The sequence below is a fragment of the Lutra lutra genome, chromosome 8 (assembly GCF_902655055.1).
Source record: "Lutra lutra chromosome 8, mLutLut1.2, whole genome shotgun sequence".
Taxonomy (NCBI): domain Eukaryota; kingdom Metazoa; phylum Chordata; class Mammalia; order Carnivora; family Mustelidae; genus Lutra; species Lutra lutra.
The window spans coordinates 107,819,063-107,831,708 of record NC_062285.1 but is presented as its reverse complement, the minus strand read 5'-3'; the positions used below and the strand labels follow the sequence as shown (position 1 = coordinate 107,831,708).

Below are 12,646 nucleotides of genomic sequence, written 5' to 3'. Positions count from 1 at the left end.
GGTAATATGTCAGATATAGAGTTCAGAATGACGATTCTCAAGGTTCTAGCCGGGCTTGAAAAAGGCACGGAAGATATTAAAGCAACCCTCTCGGGAGATATAAAAGCTCTTTCTGGAGAAATAAAAGAACTAAAATCTAACCAGGTTGAAATCAAAAAAGCTATTAATGAGGTGCAATCAAAAATGGAGGCTCTCACTGCTAGGATAAATGAGGCAGAAGAAAGAATTAGCGATATAGAAGACCAAATGACAGAGAATAAAGAAGCTGAGCAAAAGAGGGACAAACAGCTACTGGACCACGAGGGGAGAATTCGAGAGATAAGTGACACCCTAAAACGAAACAACATTAGAATAATTGGGATTCCAGAAGAAGAGGAAACAGAGAGGGGAGCAGAAGGTATACTGGAGAGAATTATTGGAGAGAATTTCCCCAATATGGCAAAGGGAACAAGCATCAAAATCCAGGAGGTTCAGAGAACCCCCCTAAAAATCAATAAGAATAGGTCCACACCCCGTCACCTAATAGTAAAATTTACAAGTCTTAGTGACAAAGAAAAGATCCTGAAAGCAGCCCGGGAAAAGAAGTCTGTAACGTACAATGGTAAAAATGTTAGGTTGGCAGCAGACTTATCCACAGAGACCTGGCAGGCCAGAAAGAGCTGGCATGATATATTCAGAGTACTAAATGAGAAAAACATGCAGCCAAGAATACTATATCCAGCTAGGCTATCATTGAAAATAGAAGGAGAGATTAAAAGCTTCCAGGACAAACAAAAACTGAAAGAATTTGCAAATACCAAACCAGCTCTACAGGAAATATTGAAAGGGGTCCTCTAAGCAAAGAGAGACCCTAAAAGTAGTAGATCAGAAAGAAACAGAGACAATATACAATAACAGTCACCTTACAGGCAATACAATGGCACTAAATTCATATCTCTCAATACTTACCCTGAATGTTAATGGGCTAAATGCCCCAATCAAAAGACACAGGGTATCAGAATGGATAAAAAAACAAAACCCATCTATATGTTGCCTACAAGAAACTCATCTTAAACCCGAAGACACCTCCAGGTTTAAAGTGAGGGGGTGGAAAAGAATTTACCATGCTAATGGACATCAGAAGAAAGCAGGGGTGGCAATCCTTATATCAGATCAATTAGATTTTAAGCCAAAGATTATAATAAGAGATGAGGAAGGACACTATATCATACTCAAAGGAACTGTCCAACAAGAAGATCTAACAATTTTAAATATCTATGCCCCTAGCGTGAGAGCAGCCAACTATATAAACCAATTAATAACAAAATCAAAGAAACACATCGACAAGAATACAATAATAGTAGGGGATTTTAACACTCCCCTCACTGAAATGGACAGATCATCCAAGCAAAAGATCAACAAGGAAATCAAGGCCTTAAATGACACACTGGACCAGATGGACATCACAGATATATTCAGAACATTTCATCCCAAAGCAACAGAATACACATTCTTCTCTAGTGCACATGGAACATTCTCCAGAATAGATCACATTCTTGGTCCTAAATCAAGTCTCAACCGGTATCAAAAGATTGGGATCATTCCCTGCATATTTTCAGACCACAATGCTCTAAAGCTAGAACTCAATCACAAGAGGAAATTTGGAAAGAACCCAAATACATGGAGACTAAACAGCATCCTTCTAAAGAATGAATGGGTCAACCAGGAAATTAAAGAAGAATTGAAAAAATTTATGGAAACAAATGATAATGAAAACACAACGGTTCAGAATCTGTGGGACACAACAAAGGAAGTCCTGAGAGGAAAATATATAGCGGTACAAGCCTTTCTCAAGAAACAAGAAAGGTCTCAGGTACACAACCTAACCCTACACCTAAAGGAGCTGGAGAAAGAACAAGAAAGAAACCCTAAACCCAGCAGGAGAAGAGAAATCATAAAGATCAGAGCAGAAATCAATGAAATAGAAACCAAAAAAACAATAGAACAAATCAACGAAACTAGGAGCTGGTTCTTCGAAAGAATTAATAAGATCGATAAACCCCTGGCCAGACTTATCAAAAAGAAAAGAGAAAGGACCCAAATAAATAAAATCATGAATGAAAGAGGAGAGATCACAACGAACACCAAAGAAATACAGACAATTATAAGAACATACTATGAGCAACTCTACGCCAACAAATTTGACAATCTGGAAGAAATGGATGCATTCCTAGAGACATATAAACTACCACAACTGAACCAGGAAGAAATAGAAAGCCTGAACAGACCCATAACCAGTAAGGAGATTGAAACAGTCATCAAAAATCTCCAAACAAACAAAAGCCCAGGGCCAGACGGCTTCCCGGGGGAATTCTACCAAACATTTAAAGAAGAACTAATTCCTATTCTCCTGAAACTGTTCCAAAAAATAGCAATAGAAGGAAAACTTCCAAACTCATTTTATGAGGCCAGCATCACCTTGATCCCAAAACCAGACAAGGATCCCAACAAAAAAGAGAACTACAGACCAATATCCTTTATGAACACAGATGCAAAAATTCTCGCCAAAATACTAGCCAATAGGATTCAACAGTACATTAAAAGGATTATTCACCACGACCAAGTGGGATTTATTCCAGGGCTGCAAGGTTGGTTCAACATCCGCAAATCAATCAATGTGATACAACACATTAATAAAAGAAAGAACAAGAACCATATGATACTCTCCATAGATGCTGAAAAAGCATTTGACAAAGTACAGCATCCCTTCCTGATCAAAACTCTTCAAAGTGTAGGGATAGACGGCGCATACCTCAATATTATCAAAGCCATCTATGAAAAACCCACCGCAAATATCATTCTCAATGGAGAAAAACTGAAAGCTTTTCCACTAAGGTCAGGAACACGGCAGGGATGTCCGTTATCACCACTGCTATTCAACATAGTACTAGAAGTCCTAGCCTCAGCAATCAGACAACAAAAGGAAATTAAAGGCATCCAAATCGGCAAAGAAGAAGTCAAACTATCACTCTTTGCAGATGATATGATACTATATGTGGAAAACCCAAAAGACTCCACTCCAAAACTGCTAGAACTTGTACAGGAATTCAGTAAAGTGTCAGGATATAAAATCAATGCACAGAAATCAGTTGCATTTCTCTACACCAACAAGACAGAAGAAAGAGAAATTAAGGAGTCCATCCCATTTACAATTGCACCCAAAACTATAAGATACCTAGGAATAAACCTAACCAAAGAGACTAAGAATCTATACTCAGAAAACTATAAAGTACTCATGAAAGAAATTGAGGAAGACACAAAGAAATGGAAAAATGTTCCATGCTCCTGGATTGGAAGAATAAATATTGTGAAAATGTCTATGCTACCTAAAGCAATCTACACATTTAATGCAATTCCTATCAAAGTACCATCCATTTTTTTTCAAAGAAATGGAACAAATAATCCTAAAATTTATATGGAACCAGAAAAGACCTCGAATAGCCAAAGGAATATTGAAAAAGAAAGCCAAAGTTGGTGGCATCACAATTCCGGACTTCAAGCTCTATTACAAAGCTGTCGTCATCAAGACAGCATGGTACTGGCACAAAAACAGACACATAGATCAATGGAACAGAATAGAGAGCCCAGAAATGGACCCTCAACTCTATGGTCAACTCATCTTCGACAAAGCAGGAAAGAATGTCCAATGGAAAAAAGACAGCCTCTTCAATAAATGGTGTTGGGAAAATTGGACAGCCACATGCAGAAAAATGAAATTGGATCATTTCCTTACACCACACACGAAAATAGACTCAAAATGGATGAAGGATCTCAATGTGAGAAAGGAATCCATCAAAATCCTCGAGGAGAACACAGGCAGCAACCTCTTCGACCTCAGCCGCAGCAACATCTTCCTAGGAACATCACCAAAGGCAAGGGAAGCAAGGGCAAAAATGAACTTTTGGGATTTTATCAAGATCAAAAGCTTTTGCACAGCAAAGGAAACAGTGAACAAAACCAAAAGACAACTGACAGAATGGGAGAAGATATTTGCAAATGACATATCAGATAAAGGGCTAGTGTCCAAAATCTATAAAGAACTTAGCAAACTCAACACCCAAAGAACAAATAATCCAATCAAGAAATGGGCAGAGGACATGAACAGACATTTCTGCAAAGAAGACATCCAGATGGCCAACAGACACATGAAAAAGTGCTCCACATCACTCGGCATCAGGGAAATACAAATCAAAACCACAATGAGATATCACCTCACACCAGTCAGAATGGCTAAAATTAACAAGTCAGGAAATGACAGATGCTGGCGAGGATGCAGAGAAAGGGGAACCCTCCTACACTGTTGGTGGGAATGCAAGCTGGTGCAACCACTCTGGAAAACAGCATGGAGGTTCCTCAAAATGTTGAAAATAGAACTACCCTATGACCCTGCAATTGCACTGCTGGGTATTTACCCTAAAGATACAAACGTAGTGATCCGAAGGGGCACGTGCACCCGAATGTTTATAGCAGCAATGTCTACAATAGCCAAACTATCGAAAGAACCTAGATGTCCATCTACAGACGAATGGATAAAGAAGATGTGGTATATATACACAATGGAATACTATGCAGCCATCAAAAGAAATGAAATCTTGCCATTTGCGACGACGTGGATGGAACTAGAGGGTATCATGCTTAGCGAAGTAAGTCAATCGGAGAAAGACAACTATCATATGATCTCCCTGATATGAGGGAGAGGAGATGCAACATGGGGGGTTGAGGGGGTAGGAGAAGAGTAAATGAAACAAGATGGGATTGGGAGGGAGACAAACCATAAGTGACCCTTAATCTCACAAAACAAACTGAGCGTTGATGGGGGGAGGGGGTTGGGAGAGGAGGGTGGGGTTATGGATATTGGGGAGGGTATGTGCTATGGTGAGTGCTGTGAAGTGTGTAAACCTGGCGATTCGCAGACCTGTACCCCTGGGGATAAAAATATATGTTTATAAAGCTGTAAAAAAAAAAAAAAAGAAAAAAGAAAGGATGAATACCCAAGTTTTGTAGCAACATGGACGGGACTGGAAGAGATTATGCTGAGTGAAGTAAGTCGAGCAGAGAGAGTCAATTATCATGTGGTTTCACTTATTTGTGGAGCATAACAAATAGCATGAAGGACAAGGGGAGATGGAGAGGAGAAGGGAGTTGGGGGAAATTGGGGGGGAGGTGAACCATGAGAGACTGTGGACTCTGAAAAACGATCTGAGAATTTTGAAGGGGTGGGGGGTGGGAGGTTGGGGGCACCAGGTGGTGGGTATTGTAGAGGGCACGGATTGCACGGAGCACTGGGTGTGGTGCAAAAATAATGAATACTGTTATGCTGAAAAAATAAAAAAAATAAAAAAAAATGCATAAAAAAAAATTGACAAGTAGATATTATAGTTTATATGAAAAGGCAGCATACCCAGAATAACCAAAACAATTTTGAAAAAGAATAAGGTTAGAAGATTCACCCTGATTTAGGAATTAATATAAAACTGCACTAACAAAAACAGCATAGTGCTGGTATAAAAACAGATAAGTAAATCAACAGAAAAGAACAGCATATGGAAATAGACCCAAACTTATATAATTAACTGATTTTTGACAAAATGGCTAAAGTTATCCAATAGAGAAGATAATCTTTTTACCAAATGATGCTAGTATAATGGATGTCTGTCCAGGAAAAAAGTGAACTTTGCCTGTCACACAGCAAAAACAAAACTTAGTTAAAAGTGTATCACATATCTTAATATCATAGTAAAAACTATTAAATTCTGGAAGAAAGCATGAGAACATCTTTGTGACACTGAACGGGCAAAGATTTCTTGTGTAGGACACAAAAAGTATTTGCTACAAAAGAACAAATTGAAAAAATGGACTTAATTAAAATTAAAAATTCTGCTATTAAAAATAGTTAAAAAAAAGAAATATCAGGCCACATCGGTGGCTTAGTTAAGTGCTGCCTTGGACTCAAGTCATGATCTCAGAGTCCTGGGATCGAGTCCCATGTCCGGCTCCTTGCTCATCAGGGAGTCTGCTTCTCCCTCTCTCTCTGCCTGCTGCTCCCCCTGCTTGTGCTCTCTCTCAATCTGTCAAATAAATCTTAAAAAAAAAAAAAAAAAAATTTGTAAAACATATATCTGACCAATGGTTTGTATGCAGAACATATAAAAAATCCTTACAATTCAAAAATAAGATAAGTGGGGGGGCGCCTGGGTGGTTCAGTGGGTTAAGCCGCTGCCTTCGGCTCAGGTCATGATCTCAGGGTCCTGGGATCGAGTCCCGCATCAGGTTCTCTACTCGGCAGAGATCCTGCTTCCCTCTCTCTCTCTCTGCCTACCTCTCCATCTACTTGTGATCTCTCTCTGTCAAATAAATAAATAAAATCTTAAAAAAAAAAAAGATAAGTGGGGCGCATGGGTGGCTCAGTGGGTTAAAGCCTCTGCCTTCGGCTCAGGTCATGATCCCAGCGTCCTAGGATCAGCCGGCATCAGGCTCTCTGCTCGGTGGGGAGCCTGCTTCACCCTCTCTCTCTGTCTGCCTCTCTGCCTACTTGTGATCTCTATCTGATAAATAAAATCTTAAGAAAAAAAAAGATAAGTAAACTTAAAAACTGGCAAAATATTTGAATGCACACTTCACAAAAGAAGATAGACAAATGGCCAATTCGAAAAGGAGCCCGAAATCACTAGTCATCAGGGAAATGCAAATTAAAATCATAATGAGATGTACACAAATGTAAAGTGGTACAGGCACTTTGAAAAACACTGGGTAGCTTATCATAAAGTTAAAACATACACCTATTATATGACCTACAAATCCCATTTCAGGCTCTTTGCCAAAGATAAATGAAATCATGTCCACACAACATCTTGTATGTGAATATTCATAGCAGCTAAAAAAAAAAAAAGAATGGTAACATCGCAAATGTCCCCTAACTAGTAAATGGCAAAACAAATTATAGTATATCTATACCATGGCATAAAGAAAAACAAAGAGTAAATACAACATTGATGACTCTCAAAAGTTATATGCTGGAGGAAACAAATCAAACACAAAAGTCCTCATCCTGGGGTGCATGGGTGGCTCAGTTGTTAAGTGTCTACCTTGGCCAGGAGTCATGATCCCAGTGTCCTGGGACTAAACCCCATACTGGGCTCTCTGCTTGGTGGGAAGCCTGCTTCTCCCTCTCCCACTCCCCCTGCTTGTGTTCCTGCTCTCGCTCTCTCTGTGTCAAATAAATAAAATCTTAAAAGAAAAAAAAGTCTTCATCCTATTTGATTCCATCTATATGATATTCTAGAAAATTCATAACTACAAGTTGGTCAGGGGTGCCTGGCTGGTTCAGTCGATAGTGCATATGACTCTTGATCTCAGGGTTGTGAGTTTGAGTTGTGAGTTTGAGTTTGAGTTGTGAGTTTGTGAGTTGTGAGTTTGAGCCCCATGTTGTGGATAGAGTTTATGTCAAAACAAAACAAAACAAAACACAACTACAAGCAGGTCAGCAGTTGCCTGAGAGTAGAAAAAGAAGTAACTTGCAGAAGGGCATAAAGAAACTTTTTATGGTGGCAAGTATTTTTATTATGGTGGTGACTACACAATTGCACATACCAAATTCACCAAAATGTACATCTAGAACTGGCAAATATATAAATTATACCTCAATAAAACTAAAAATAAAATATTACAAGATTACAAGAAATCAAGATTGTTATTGTACTGGCATATCATTTCATAAGAAATAAATGAATAATTACAGGAATACCATCATAAAAATCAGCATCTAATCTTATGTCTATCCTAAAATCAGTTAAACACTGATGTAAGTATGAGCCACTCAAGGAAACATATATTTGAAGTAATGCCATTAATTAAATCCTCAAAAATTTCAGAGTCTTACAATTTAAGCAGTTTGTAGGTAAGACTCCATTACATAATTCCCATAGATAAGTTTACAAAGAATTCCCTCTGCCCTTTTTAATGTTTATTTCTGGGGTAGGTTTATGGGAAATACAGAAGCATTATATATCTTGATTTTAAGGAATTACAATCTAACTGAAGATACCAAACCCATATTCAGGAATACAAGGGCCATACAATAGAAACTATTAGTCAGTTCTCCCCTATCTGAATCTCCAAAGAAAGCAAAGCTCTCTATTCCTTTCCTTCTATGAAACACACTTACTGATACTGATGACAACCTTCAAGTCAGCAACCAGTGGGTTGTTTATAAGCATCAGCACATTTGTTCCTACCAGTGTAAATGTTTTCTCACCAAGAGGTAACTGATTTTGTTCCTGTATCTGTTGATGGCAATTCCACTTGTGAATCAAGAATATGCTGGCTGCAAGTAACAGAACATCAAGTTTTGAACAATGAAGAAAATTCACTTCACTTAAGAAATCTGGTGGTACAGTGGCTGAACCATTCAGAGGCTCAACCACATACAGCCTTTGGGACATCTTATTTGTATCTTCTCCGGTTGTAAGATGGCTGTGGAAACTCTAAGAATCAAGTCTTCACAATATTGTATCTAAAAACCTTTTTAGTAATGGGTGAAATTTCCTAGGAAATCTGTCAGCTGACTTACACTCCTATTTTATTAATCCAAGTTGACTTTTATACCCCTCCAGACTGGTCTTTTAGGAGCATATGTCATGTGAGCAACACAATGAAAAACTCTCTGCAATTTGGTACCCTAAACTGTACAACTTTTTGCCTTCAAACTATCTGGTCTGAATAGCAAAATCTCCACCATCCTGATCTCTTGTCCTTTACTCAGAGTAGGCTTGTCCTTTCTGATCACCTTACAGGATTGAAAATAAATGATTTTCCAGTCCAATGCCTGGTGGGAGGTATCTTCCTAATCTCCTAATTCTGTTTAGGAGACTTTACCACAGAAAAATTGTTACACACAGAGATGACATTTCTTAACACTATTAGTATGGTAATACACTTCATATAGGAGAGTTATATATTTTTTCGAGTCTGCCTTTTTTTAATAAAAATTGTATTTAAGGCATACAACATGATGTTTTGATAAACATAATGAAATGATTACTACAGACAAGCTAATTAAAATAGCCATCCCTTCACACAGTTACATCTTTTTTGTTTTTAAATAAGGAGATTCACAGTATCTTTTTTTATATTAGTTTTAGAGGTAGAATTTAGTGATTCATCAGCTGTGTATAACACGCAGTGCTCATGACATCAAGTGCCCTCCTTACTGCCCATTACCCAATTCCCCACCCCTGCCACCTTCAGCAACCCTCGGTTTGCTTCCTAGAGTTCAGCATCTAGAAGAGTTATATTTTGTTGTCTGACCTAGAGATCTAATTATCACTCTAGGTTAATGACTCCCAAATTTATAATTCTAGTATGAAATTCTCCCATGAACTTCATATTCATATAACCAAAGTCTACTAAACATTTCCACTGCAATACCTAATAGAAGTCTCAAATTTAATATTTTCAAAACTAAGTTCTTGATATTATCTGTAAAACCTGCTCTTCCCATAATATTCTCCATCATAGTTGATGATATCTCCATACTTACTTCCAGGTGGAAATTATGACGCCTTTCTTTCTCTCATACCTTCCACGTGAACTCTGAGCAAATCCATAATCTTAGCAACTGCCCCTAAGCCTGCCTTACTGCAAGGACCTCCTCAGTAGTCTCCCTGCTCCTTTCCCTTAAGTCTATACTCAAGAGAACAAAACAAAGTCTGATCATAACACTTCTCTTAGCAAAATCTCTCATCAACTCTTTCATCTTATCTCTTCCTTACTAACCTCCTTTGTTACTGGGATTTATGCCTTAACTCTGAAAATTCTTGACGTGCTCAAGCAGGAACCAATTTCTGGAGAGAACCAGCCTGAATGTCTAAAAAGACTATGGTTAAGAAGGGCAAAGACAGTGAAAATACCTGCTTTGTAACAGCCCTTAACACAGCAACCAGAGTGATTCAGTGTGTCCAACCGTTTCTCACCTCATCAGGATAAAAGCCCGAAAAATCACAATGGCCTCTGAGACTCTACAATTTTATGAACTGCCTTCTACCACTCCAACCCCAGGTCTTACTACTTTGCCCTTAATCTCTCTACTGGAGCTCACCTGGCTTTCAGGCTCTTTCAAGAACACACCAGACATATTCCTACTGTAGGGCCACTGAGCATGTTACCCCTTCTATCCGAAAAGTTTTCTGTCCAGATATTCTAATGGGTAATTCTTACCTCCTGAAGGAAGCCTTAATTCAAATGAGTTTAAAATGAACTCTTATTTTGTTCCTTCCTAATCAAAAACTTTAATCTCCCATCTCTGAATTAGCTACTTCCTTTTGCTTTTTACTTTATCTCTTTAAACTACATCAACACATACAAAAATATACACTTTTTAAAAAAAAGATTTTATTTATTTATTTGACAGAGAGAAAGATCACAAGTAGGCAGAGAGGCAGGCAGAGAGGGGAGGGGGGAAGCAGGCTCCCTGCTGAGCAGAGAGCCCAATGCAGGACTCGATCCCAGGCCCCTGAGATCATGACCTGAGTCAAAGGCAGAGGCTTAACCCACTGAGCCACCCAGGCACGCCCCCAAAAATATACTTACAATCAATTTATTATCTGTTTCTCCCCACTAGAATGTAAATGCCATGGGGCAAAGATATCATTCGTTTTGTTCACTACTCCATCCTCAGTAACTATAACGTTGCCTGACACACGGTAGGACCTAATGAAATATCTATTAAAGTATGCATGTATGCAGGTATGAATGACTAAACACATTTTAGAAATAAAAATTAATGGTAATGTGAGTGAGAGAGGCAAAAGTTTTTGGCAAACAGGGAGCAATGTGGCTGAGGCAAAGATGAATTCTGTTTTGTTTTCTTCTCTGGCGTCTATGGTCACTAGTAAAGTTAGGTATTTCAGAATCTGGATTTCCATCTATCCCCATGAAATCTGTATTTATTAAACCTGCATTTTAAAAGTAAAAGCTGTACATATACAATAGATCTTAAACTTTACTATTGTGAGAATTAAATATTGCTATAAAGTGATTTCAAGAGAAAGACTTTGTAAGTCTGTAACTTACGTTATTTCATTCCCTAAGAACAGGACTTAGTGCTATAATAGAGTCCCCTGAAAGCAGGTCTAACATGATACATTAAAGTATTTCAAAATTTTTTTCTCTACACTTTAGAAATACAATAATCTGCTGTATGAATTTAAAGTTATTTATTATATAATAGTTCATATAAATAAAGAATAAATGTAGTTTAAATGTAAAGTTATGAAGCACAACAATAAATAGCACTTATCTTAGTTTGGGTTATCATAGAGCAGATTTTTTTTCTTTCTTTCTTTAAAAAAAAAAGATTATTTATTTATTTGAGAGAGAGAGAGAGAGAGAGATCACAAGTAGGCAGAGAGAGAGGGGAAGCAGGCTTCCCCGAGTGGAAGGCAGAGGTACAACCCACTGAGCCACTCAGGTGCCCCCACAGAGCAGATTCTACCACAAAGATTTAAATATAAGCCAATTATTTGGGAGGGAAGTAGAGAGCTGAAAAGGAGAAAGGAAGGCAGCCCAATAAAAGCTGTGCTATTGGGGCACCTGGGTGGCTCCGTGGGTTAAAACCTCTGCCTTTGGCTCAGGTCATAGTCCCAGAGTCCGGGGATGGAACCCCACATCAGTCTCTCTGCTTAGCAGGGAGCCTGCTTTCCCCCCTTTCTGCCTGCCTCTCTGCCTACCCTACTTGTGATCTCTGTTTGTCAAATAAATAAATAAATAAAATCTAAAAAAAAAAAAAAAGCTGTGCCATTAAGAAAAATACCACTGTAGAAGCTAGCATACAACACATACCTCAGAATCATCCTACCTGAAATGTCAAGGAGTTGATGTATTTGTATACCAACTTTCATCAATCATTAATTCAAGGCTGTTTAAAGGGAAGAGTTAATATCCAGAACCTATAGACAAGTAATGCTTTGCTTTGGCAGCCAGAAAAAACCCACAGAGGGAAAATGCAGATACTGTCAGGTAGAAGGTAGGCTGGCATACCATGAAATGTCAGAGAATATTTGGGTTAGCATCCAATAGTATCTGCTATAACAATGAACTCACCAGCCATCCTACAAATGAAAATATGAGTATTTCCACTGCACATACCTGTTTTCCTTCCATATCTCATCTCACTGCTTTCTCAGCCAGAAGTAACAACTATTCCCAAATTATGATTCCCTTGCTTCTTTATGAGCTGTTTTGCATGCATTTTTTTTGCATTAAGAATATACCATTATTTTGCTTAAAGGCTTTAAAAAATGGTACCATAAAATATGTAGTCCTCTATAAACTGTTTAGTTTTTCACTCAATTTTATGTTTCTAATATCCATCCATGTAATCTCCCTAGTTTATTACTATAAACTATAAACTAGTGCCTATATAATTGCCCCTTTTACTCCAGGTGAGTATCACTACCATGGTGAGCCTGTTACTGATCCAGATAGGTACCGCTAGGTATGATACACTAAAGAAAAGGTTGAAAATTACTGCCTTAGCTCTTGCCTCTAGCCATTAACCTAGAGATCTATGCTGCCACAAGTGGTTTTGCATGCCTAGCCCAAGCTGTGA

The 12,646-nt window shown here is 38.3% G+C and overlaps 1 protein-coding gene across 9 annotated transcripts in view; it reads right to left on the bottom strand.

Annotated features, from left to right (window-relative positions):
• Positions 1-12,646, bottom strand: part of METTL25 (methyltransferase like 25) — a 151,843-nt gene that overhangs the window by 113,410 nt on the left and 25,787 nt on the right. The gene's annotated exons all lie outside the window — the stretch shown is intronic.